This window comes from Dreissena polymorpha, chromosome 10, assembly GCF_020536995.1.
Source record: "Dreissena polymorpha isolate Duluth1 chromosome 10, UMN_Dpol_1.0, whole genome shotgun sequence".
Lineage (NCBI taxonomy): Eukaryota > Metazoa > Mollusca > Bivalvia > Myida > Dreissenidae > Dreissena > Dreissena polymorpha.
Window position 1 is genome coordinate 60,805,133 of NC_068364.1, and position 12,237 is coordinate 60,817,369.

The following is a 12,237-nucleotide window of genomic DNA, read 5'->3' on the forward strand; positions in this document are numbered from 1 at the left end:
CTACCAAATTTGGTATGTAGTGACATGTAATAGTTCTCTACCAAGTTTGTTCAAATTATGCCCCTTGAGTCAAATTTGACCCTGCCCGGGGTCACAAAACTGAACATACGCTTATATAATGTTGCAATACTAAAGTAAATTACTAATTAAAGGTCGCTGATGTGTAATGGATGTGGTGTCCACCTAATGATCTGGAGGTCACTGGTTTGATCCCCAGTGTGGGAGCATTCTTAAGAAATCTCCAAGAGACACCCAAGTACTGGTTCTAGGCCCAGGAAACGAACTCAAGAGCATTTCACATACATGTACGTAGTTAGTAACTAAAATTTAATCGAACTAAAAATGGGTTAAAAATAACAACTGAAACCCTTATTAATACATTTTATTTTGAATCAAGCAAATGTGGAAATTCATTAAAAATAATGAGTAAAATTTAAAAATTATACTTTAAAGTAATCATGATAATTTAGATTATTTTCAGAATATTTAATGATGATAATGATACAATTATTTATTCCCTAAATCATAAAAATAAAACATGTAATGTTAATTTATGAAAAAAAACTTTTATTTTTATCAATATCATGGTAATAACATCTAGATACAGGCAATTAGATCAGAAACGTGCATTAATTATATTAATGAACAACGCAGACACTTGTAGTGATTTATGGTCACTATTTGATTAACGTTCTATACATGACCTGTCATAAAAGGTATTTTTTAGCCAGTACAACAATCGGCAATATTTAATGTTTACATCGCGAAACGTAATGCATCCAGTTTCACTTTCGGTTTGGTTGGTTTTGTAAACACCGTAATTTCATCTTAAAAATTGGATGATAGGGTGATTAAATAATAATGGAAAAGTAAATCACTTGGATAATAGGTCAAAATGCAACACAAATGAACGTTAATAGTGCTCTTAATATCAAAGTTTCGGTAAAAAGTTTGGCGCTAGTTCAACGCGCATCGTATACAGCCTCATAACAATAGACTGACAACCTTTTGGGTAGTAAAGTAGTAATACAAGGCAATATGGCGACCGTTAGCCACGAGGCCTATCTTACTAGTCCAGTCAATCTGTAATTGTACCCACAACTAATTGCAACAGAAATAATTTTTCGATAATATTGTAGATAAATATCACCTCTTCAACATATCAAAAGTCTAGCAAAGTCTAGCCAGGGCAAACTACCGAAAAATGACTTTTAATATGACAGATTTTCATGGCCCTAAATTACCACCGTAGAAGATAAAATGATCAGATGCACGGTATACAAGCGTTCGCGCGATATGATGTGATCGTCTGCTTTTGATGAAAGATCCTAGATTTAAGTCATTTTTGGAGGTAAGTTAAGATGTCTTTGTTGAATAATATTCTTTTCATCTTGGAAATTAATGTTTTTCTCCTAACAAATGCGTCAGTCATAGAAGGTTGCCTACGTAATAGACTACGTACCACTTTGTAATTAGTTTTCGTGGATGATGCAGGAACTTATAGTTTTCTTCAAATATGCAATAAAGTCAGCAGCAAACACACATTTTACACAAATATACATATGTAGGCATCTAAGGAATGCTTTAAACACACAAACAAATATGAAAAATAAAAGAGAAAAGATCGAGATTTTAATATTTTTTTAAACTACGGAAGGCCATTTGTACCATAACGTTTTTGTTGTGGCCATTTGTACCATAACGTTTTCGTATTACTTCTTTTTCCCTATAACTTCTATCTATCTATATATACTGCTAGTCGCCAACAATAAGCATTACAAGCAGGTGCGTGTCAGTGCTAGGAAATTAAGGAAGAAGTGTATAGGAGATAAAAGTAATACATAATGTATTTGTGAGACATAGAAACAAAGGTGATAGTGTTAGTTAAAAGAAGGAATATACAGATAAAAGGTTAAAAACAGCCAACCTGCTTAGAAACTGTGGTCTAGTTTGGTCACCCCCAGCCTAAACTGGTCCAGGGTAGGTGCCTGTACAATATTGGCTGGTAGAGAGTTCCATAGGACAATAGTGGCTGGTAGAAGGAGAATTTATAGTAGTTGCTTGGAGTAGGGATTTGTCTGAATGAAAGAGGGTGCAAATGTCTAGTGAGCTGGGTCGGAGGAGTGACATAGGGAGGCATTGGTACAGCAACCAGTCCGTGGACAATTTTATAGAACATCAGTAGCCGGGAGTCGTACCTTCTGTTCTCAAGTGAACGCCACCCTAATTTGTCTAGCATGTGTGTGACACTGTTGTGATATGAGTAATCATTTGTAACCCATCGAGCGGCCCTGCGTTGGACCATCTCGATCTTGTTTATGTTGTGTTGTGTGTGTGGGCTCCACACTGAGCTACTATACTCAAGTTGTGGGCGGACCAGGGTTTTGAAGGCAAATTCTCTAATGCGTGGGTGTTTTATGGGAATGTTTCGTTTGATGAAGTTTAGTGTTTGACTGGCTGTTGCAGTAACCTGGTTTATGTGTTTATTCCAGCTGAGGTCAGATGTGATGCTAACACCCAAGTATTTAGCATCACTAACTGTTTCTAGAATATGACCGTGGAGTGTGTAAGTGGATTTGTAGGGACGTTTTGACCTGGGGATGTTCATAACCGTACACTTGGAAGGATTAAATTCCATATCCCAAGTGTGTTCCCATTTTTGTAGCCGATCTAGATCTTCTTGCAGGGTATTTTGTTCAGTGGGATTGTTGACCGTGATGTAGACTTCTTAAGATATTCTACTGATTGAAACTGTTGAGAATGTTCTTACCTAATGTTAAAAAAGCTTTCAATTTTCCACATATTTGAATCATTTTAATGATTTCATGATGAATAATTATCATATATAAAATAGAAATAATAAGTTATGGTCTTAAATTTACAATTCTAAACTATAAACAAATATAATCCGAAATATTGAGTTAAGCTATACCGTAAATCTTTCATTTAGTATTATTACAACAGAAAATCAAAAGCTGTTTATAATAAATAAGTTGTTCTCTTACACACATATCAAACACTTATTTTCTTGAATACATGTGTTTGATTTATTACAGATGTTAGATCAACAATCAACGATGTCAAAGGTGTGGGTTTAGAATTTCAAAAAAAGGTATAAATATATATTCATTTAAAAGTGTTTTTATTAATGATTCATATGCCATGACAAAATGCTACAGGATAATGTAAATTTATATAAACAAAAGATAGTGTGTTAAAAAAAATCTGCCATACCATGTGAAGGTAAATAAGTACAGCTTTGATCAAACTTAAGTTTAATTTTTCCATTTCTGTTTTCTCTATTTTCTCAATATATGTTAAGTAACATTACAACTTAAAATCAACGAAAATTTCGTACAATATTTCGTAAAATAAACTTAACCAATTAAACGTCAGTGCCCCTTATGGCAATTGCCGATATTTCAACGCCAGATTTGGTCTGGTAAAATAGATGTTTGTAGATACAAAATGCTCGTTGTTTTTTCCATTTTAAATTCAAAGATATCTATTCATACGACACATGAACACTAACATGGTGTTCGTGTGTATTATGAATATATATTAAAATGGAGTTTATTGTGTCACAAATAAATAAAAACGAGCATCTTGTATCTACAAAAATCTATGTTATCATACCACATCTAGTGTTGAAATCGTGGCTATTGCTATAAGGAACACAGATTGTTTAGGTGTTAATTTTATTTTAAGAAAGACTTTACGTAATTTTGGTTGATTTTGAGCGTTATAGAGACTTTAATTTGTTTCATCTATTACAGATGCTAATATGGAACTGCCAAACAATCTGATCAGCACCAAACCTGCTGCAGCTGCATCGGAAAAGTAATAGCCATTTATTCTACACGCAATGCTAGTAAATACTCAACATTTACAGCTTGCAGTTGAAGGCAAAATTAAATAATAATTCATTTTTCAAAAGCATCAATGACAAACATATTAATAAATTAACCCCACAGTACAGTCAAACTATTAATGAGTGCAAAACAAAATTTTCTACAGGATTCATACTGGAACTGTGAACATTTGTACATAGTACAAAAATAACATTGCGTGAATATCCACTATTGTTATTTCTGAAAAAAACAAAACACAATATTGCGTGAATATCGATAATTGTTGTTTCTTAAAAATAGCTTTTTTATAAACATAAAGTTCAACAATGCATTTACTTGCATTCTGAAATACACAATATGTATGAAGACATAAACCCTTCATTCTATTAAACGCTTTTGAATGCATCTGCAGCAGACGGCTTTAAAATCCATTGTGTCAAATGAAGAAATTGCTTGTTATGAGCAAATGCTCCTTTTGTCACAATTGGGAATGTCACAAAAGATTGTTCTGCCTAATGGTTGAAACAGCATGTATTCATATATTCTTTCAGCAATACCTTCCTGATATGATGTCAATCACTTGCAGATTACCAAGACCATGTTAAGTTACGCCAGAAGGAAGTGATAGCATAAATGCTGCCAGCGAAGTTCGCTTGGACAAGATTACTTCCATACCCGGACAGACCGTTCATACGTACATTGTCGGAAAGATTATTGTAACCCAATTCGAATCAAGCTATCCTTAAATAAAAAGCCAACAAAGACTGTATTATCTCCACCATTACGATCTAACACTGAACGATTTAACTTCAGTACAAATTGTCTATTTTGTGCTCAACGTGCCAAATTTGTTGGAAGAAAACGAGGCTATAATGTATACCCTGTTAGAACAGTTGAATTTAAAAAGAACATAGAACAAATATGTATCGATAGGGATGACAAACAGGGTTCAGATATTAAGAGCAGATTGGAAACAATACATGACTTAGCGGCTGCTGTTGCTATATACCATTAGTCATGCAGCGTAAATTTTAGGACAGGTAAAAATATACCACAGTCAGGCAATGAAAAAGGAAAGAAGTGTGGAAGACCAGTGAACATGGCACAGGAATTTGCTTTCCAGGAAATAGCAAAGTTCCTGATTGAAAATGATGACGAACAAATAACACTAAAAGACCTTGTTGACAAAATGGTAGAACTATGTGGAGAACTCTCCTATACATTAACTCATATGAAGAAGAGATTACTAGAGCATTTTGGGTCCTCTATTGTCATCACAGAATTAAATGGAAAGCAGAATGTAATCACATTTAGAAACACTGCATCATCAATTCTTCATTCATTTTACCAAAAGTCTAGTAGCGATTCTGATGCTTATAAAATTGAAATAATAAAAACAGCAGCACAACTATTGCTAACTGATATAAGGGATATTAAAGCAACAATAACAATGATTTAATAGTAACATGTATTTAATGGGTGGGTGGGGTAAGTTTACCCCTATAAATGCACTATTTACATGAGTAAATATGTTAAGAAACTTCATGATACACTTAGGTAATAGAAAAATAATACTGTTTTCATAACTGATGTATTACTGAATACTGTTTTTGTCGGGTGGTTTGCTCGAAATGTGTTGTTTGAATAGAAAATGGAAAATATACTTTATTTAAAAAAACGTCCGCGAGGGGCATAAATAAAATGAAGTTTTAACAGGTTTGCCCTGGAAATATTTCGCTAGACTTTTTTTCTGTCATCTGTTATACGTCATAGATGATTTTACACGTGAAACCGTTTCTGTTGCAATTAGTTGATGGTTAGGTGCTTTTTTTTCATAGGATGACTGGACTATACGGAGGAATCCGAGATAGCCGATGTATCACGATTGACAGGCGATATTTAGATTGTATTTCTTAAATAAATAAATTGGATAAATGTTAGAAATTAAAAACAAATGCAACAGCAAGTGACATTGTTATTGTTTGAAATTGAAAAACAAATGCAACAGCAAAACAAAAACTCTATTTTATTAACCTCAATGACAGCTTTAATCCAATGCTTATAGAAACACAGTTCAATGACAGTATGCCCTTCCATTTTCTGTTCTTCCATCCCTTTATCGAAATGTATTTAAATCCACACTTTCTTTGAAAGCGTTTGTATCCCATGCTAACCATTCTGACCCAAAACACGATTTACGAATTCGTAATCCTGTCGGAGCGAGTTGTTTTATTCCTATCGAAGTTAACAATTATGCATTACAAACACACAATCCGAAATACGTTTTGGATTCGTTCGATGATTTAAAAAAATATTATGATTAATTTACTGTTAAACACAAACACGTCCATAGTGATTAGCGTTGTCCCTAAAATGCAGAAAGTCTTGCTTATACTAGTATGTTTCGTCAGAGAAATGACGTCACACGAGATACGTCATAAATTGCGTAATCAGGTGAATGAAAATAAAAATACGGAAAGCTGGTTTGGTAATATATTTTAAAGAAGAAACAAAAGAGCGTTAGAAAGGGATATAGAATAAAAAGATTATTAGACGTTTAAACTGTACAATAAGTGATATATTTGGACTCGCACACAGTTTGAAGTCATATTGGACTCGCCTAACGGCTCGTCCAATATGACTTAAACTGTGTGCTCGTCCAAATATATCCCCGTATTGTACAGTGAAACGTCTAATAACCTATAATTATTAACTGTTCACCATTTATAAGTAATAAAACATCACGAAATGGTTAATAATATATTTCCGATTTTTCAACTGTATTACTGTCCAGCATGTATAACTGTTGCTTGATATTTGATGTTCGTTCGTCCGGTCGCAATTTGTCCTTGCTACCATATAATAAATGAAATGCTCTTAAAACCTCTTTCAAGTTATAATGGACACCGCTGCAATTCTCTCATTACGCATTTATACATGTTCTGAATACATATCTTTATCCATATGCACAATACAATGCATAACTTATAATAAAGTTGTTAAATATTAGTTACACGCGATATTATGCACAGAGAAATTGAGATATTATTTTAAGACTTATACACTCTTCTTTCAAAGTGTGTGCTGTTTAAATTGATTGATAATCATTTGGTTAATGAAAAAGATGGTTTATTCAATATAAAAAATGGACATACAGTTAATGAGTATACGTGATCAAAACATAGTTACATATATAAGGGCATGCCATTTGATCAGTATTTAATTTCATTAGTTGTTAAATGTATCAATGCATGAAAAATTCGAAGACAATTGGCTTACGGCATTTATAATCTATTTAACAATGCTTAACGATAACATCAAAAACAACAAAGACGAATCTACAAGAGAGCGAGAAGTCATGTTGAGTACTGAATTATATACAATTAATCATAATAATATGTATACAGGTTTCTTTGACGAGATACTTTATGAACATACATAGTTATGTCTTTAAATGATTGCATTTATTCAATTAATTAATCATGTTTGGTCTTTTCCAGTAATATTTATTTATATACAATTTTCTAATAAAATCATGTACGGAACATTCAAATAATTTTCATGTTGAAATTGTCTATCTTAAAAAGGTATAGCTTTTTTCTTATGCCATCCGCCTGAATCAATTTCAATAATCTATGAGATGAAACCCTTTATCTACAAAGGTCAGATCTAATCGTTTTATACTAACATTTATTAAGTAAGGCAGCAATTCAAATTTTCAAAGATGAAAACGTTTGGTATAATAAAAGAGAGGTACAGCCCTACTTCTGGCCTAAAGGTAGTACAGTGTCTAGCCAGGCTCTCCAAAAAATGTGAATGTACATTCGGTCAATATAAAATCTGGGACTTCATAGCTGGTCACTTTTATGTCGATTTTACTTCAAAACCAACTTACTCATAAAATACGTTATGAATTCTAGCAGTGAAACGCACGGACGATAACCAAAGCGAACTAATATAGCTAGAATAACAGTTTTACTGAAATCCTTCTGTTTAAAGGGTTTTGAATACCTACTTATGCAAAAGTGTTTAGTCTCGGTTGTTTGCAGCTCTACCATATATCGTTTCTTAATTGACATCATCATATTATCTTTTTTGTATTTCAATTTAATAGAGAACGGTTGTTTTCTGTCATTTGAATATCAAAAATGAATATGCCATATTGTATTTCAACACACACACACACACACACAAAACCACATTCGAATAAACCATATGTATTTGACACTTAAATAATTCTCAATCTCACGCATGAATCCTTTACAAAAAAGTGTCGTATGCCACATACCGCACATTTGTCTTCAGTACACAAGCAACCTCCATTATTATAAATTAAACATGCAGTCCGAATTTACACTGTAGCAAAGGAATTGCCAATGATTCGACGGATTTTACATAAAGCATGGCCTGGTCAACAAAAAGACAATGGACATGTATAATTATAACAAAACATTACCGCATGACTTGGTGGCGTGTTGCTGGTAGTCATGTGAAGGAAAAAATGTCCAACATACTCGAATAATACAAGCTTAATAAATTTGTGAAGATTAATGATACATAACAAAACCACAAAATTTGATAACGATTGTTACAACGTTTACTCGTGTTACGTTTATAATTTTATACTCATGCTAATAATTTTAAACATGTTTAGGAGTTGAATGTTTAAACACGTTTCGTGATGATGTGTAAGCGATCCCCATCTATATTATATACAAAGCCGTTTGTCGAAGGCTTAAAGTGAAACTATTGTATCTGATTGTATGAGCAGGTGTAACAGTTGCAAACTCAAATCTCGATATCTCTCATGTGGTTCGGACAGACGATTTCTTAAAATAAAATGTATTTCGGAGTCGATAAATCGCGATTTTCTCTTAACATTTATTTAAATATACAACCCACCAACATTTAACCTGTCATTCCGTGGCGCTTGTGAAATAGCTTCAGATCAGCGCAATGCCATTAAAACAAGTAGCTGGCCATTTGATATGGAAACATGCACATTGATTATCCTTCTTTAAAGTGATACAAGTTCAAAGAACGTTTCTCGTATTAATGCCTCTCAGGTTGATCATACCCGTGTATTGGTATTATAGCCGAGTTTTAACATACATTCCGTGAAAGGTAAATGCATCAAGCGAATATGTTTGAATTTAGAAGCATGCATAATGTATGCGCTTTTTGTTTTGCAAATACATTTCACAACGATAGAAATGCTTCTGAGAAAAGTCTCACAGCCAGTTAAGAACATTTCCTAAAAAAGTGAATTAAAGCTTGGAATTATCTGTACGGTAGTACGAGTAAAACAAAACAAATTGGAATCCTCTGTAATATTAACCTTCATTAAACAAGTTAATTTTTTCTTTTATGAAGACTTATCTTTGCGTTTTGGCTCGACTACATAAGAAAGATTCAATGTGGTAACATGATTTGTATCTTTTATTGGAAACGGTGGGGGAAAACTTTCAAAATTATATCGAGAAAGATGCAGAGAAAAGTGAGGACATTTCACAATGGTTCGCTCTTTTATTGCAAGTATCTAAAGACATTGGAGATTTATTGTTTTTTTGGCCATTTTTGCTTGAATGGTGTTAATGGTGTTGTTATTTATGTGTTTAATTTCAAATTATTATTAGTGATAGCAGTGATTAATATAAGTTGCATTTCAATAATAAAACTGGTCAGTAATTAAACCAATCTGAGCAGAAAAAAATCCATTCGAGCCTGAGTATAAATCAGGATGATTTAAAAAAGTTTGCGAAATATAAGTGGCATTTAATTTATAATGTTCGCACATTAATTTAAACTATCGTTCATCTCGCAATATTAATACACGCTGCATAACTGTATGTCAGACAAAACACATTCAGTTATATTTTCCATTGCAAAATTGAATTAACGTACAGCGCAGGTTTGACACGAGTGCATAATGAAAAAACTTCAAGCAGAATTAATTAATAGATACGAACAATTAGGTCAAACACGCTCATCATTGATCCAATTCTTCAAATTAACAAGCTGTGTTGCAATTAGTTAAATTAGATAAATTTACATGCACCATTGTATTAAAATCATAATAAGGATAACGCCGAAACAAAACAAAACATCACATAATCTGCCCTTTACAACCGCATGCAAAAAAGCAAACATATGCACATATCTGAAAATGAAATATAAAAGGATTCAACATAAAGTGCGTTTAAATATAGTGATACTTTTCGTTTTCTTCTAGACCTTGCACATACGGATGTTTAATTTTTTTTTTGTTTTATCAGAGCTAAATAACAAGAAAACTTCATAATAGTCATGGTCATCATATGTATCTGAGAAAATGACAAATGTGAAGTCATATTTAGTAACACGTGATCTGTTTGGAAATATGTTGGTTGCAACTCATTGTGTATAACAAAGCTGTCATAACACTACGTGTTCACAATATCAATAACAAATGAGTATGTTTCAAACAAATAACGTTTAATTTTTATTATATGTGGCATATTACAAATTAATTTAAATTACTTTCTTAAAAGTATGATCCCGTAGAGCGTCAACATCTTTAGCATATGAAAGAAGACACCGACCTCAAAATAAAACATATATCAATAAAATTGATATCAACGTATCCTCGGTTGACACGCCAGAAAAATACTACCGATCAAGTGCTGGTGCTTAACATCCAAACAAATTTAAGTGATAATCAAGGAAATCACACAAGTAGAGGCGTGTGCTAAGATGGATCCACTTATAAAACTATCACAATCATGAGTAATTACAATCCCTTAAATAATTTCGACAATTGTGATGATAACATCAAGTATACGTATACAAATCTTAAATGCTCGTATAAAAGTATTTTCATGGAATGAATAATATATCGGTCGATATAGTATTGATAAAAAACTCAATATGCATTTCGCAAATGAACATGATCATGGACAGAAATATTGTCCCGTTGTAAAAAAGCCAAACCAAACGTGACGCGGTATTTTTGGGGTCTCGAATGTGACATACAATTCATTGGCACAAACAAATTGGGTGAAGAATTGGTGACAGGTAAATGAGTTTGAAAACTGTAACGGCGGCGATAACAAATTGCAATAACTCTGGAGTCCCCGGTGCGCTTAAGCTCGTAATCGAGCTTGGTTTTCATTTTCTGACAACTAAGATCTCCAGAAAGTTTGCTGCAGATTAAATAAAAATATTTTAGTAAGAGATCTGAATCGGCGAATGTCACGTTGTTTTGGGTCATGAACTCTAAAATACCTAATGCATATGGCCTGGAAATCAAACTAAGCATGATATCATATCATGTTTAGTTTGATTGCCAGGTCATATGCATTAGGTGCAATATAATAGTGTCATAAACATTTCCAGAAATTTGTCGAAGACTTAATGAAAACGGTGCGACTTTGAGAGCGGGAACCAGCAGATGACAGCCCACCAGCAAATCCGCCATAAATATGTTAATCAAACATTCTGTCAAGAGGCGGACGAATAAAAAGGATATTCTTTTTACCAAACGTATTTAACAGCAATAATCCATCTGTAACCTTTTTAACCAAATCCACTTCTGAGTATCTTATGCGCCTATAAAATGGTATTAAAATTCAAAATAACGGCGCTAAAAATAAAGTAAGAACAATCCTATGTATCCCTCAATCTATCTGAAGAAATTAATGCACGACTGGTTCGTATTTATTTGAACATGCAAAACGAACATTAATTTTATTTGAAATACAGCACCATCTACAAATTCACACGTACAAAGACTGCAGTTATTCAGCCAATAATGTGTCAAACATTTTTTTCTTGACCTACTCTCAAAATCTAAACCTAAATTCTCGAGATGACAATATATCAGCTTTTAGTACGTGCTTCATGCTATAACAAATTCTTTAAATGAACTTTTACATACCAATATTGAATAATTAATGATAAAACTAACATACTAGATAAAAAAGAAGGTACAACATTAATCTTGAATAGTTGTACATGAAAGGGGACACATTATCCCTAAATGTGTTAATATATAATATTTCATTATATTTACATAATCGCCATATTTGGCCGATTCAAACGGAAACCAGCAACCTTCAACAAATTACAGTTTTAAAATTAAACATCAATGTTAACTTAAAGCCATTTTCCTGTACAATCGGTGACTTAACAGTAAAAAAAAAATGCTTTTGATGCTATTTGTAAAAAAACTGATACACCTTTCCATTGAATGCCTGCTAATTGAATATTTAACAAAAACCATTTGTGCTAAACTCTATCAATATTTAATTTTTTATAAGCTACACGTTACTTGCAAGCCGTTTTCCAAAGCTTTAGAAAAGCTTGTATACAGCAAAACTTAAAACCGCTTGGAAATCGCAAATGACTT

At 32.8% G+C, this 12,237-nt stretch overlaps 1 long non-coding RNA gene across 1 annotated transcript; it reads left to right on the plus strand.

Moving 5' to 3' along the window:
- The first annotated feature begins 1,071 nt into the window (after nucleotides 1-1,071).
- Nucleotides 1,072-5,818, plus strand: LOC127848615 (uncharacterized). The gene is made up of 4 exons (XR_008034599.1): nucleotides 1,072-2,566; nucleotides 3,057-3,112; nucleotides 3,777-3,840; nucleotides 4,403-5,818. It is a non-coding gene; the product is annotated as an uncharacterized LOC127848615 (long non-coding RNA).
- Nucleotides 5,819-12,237: the final 6,419 nt, after the last annotated feature.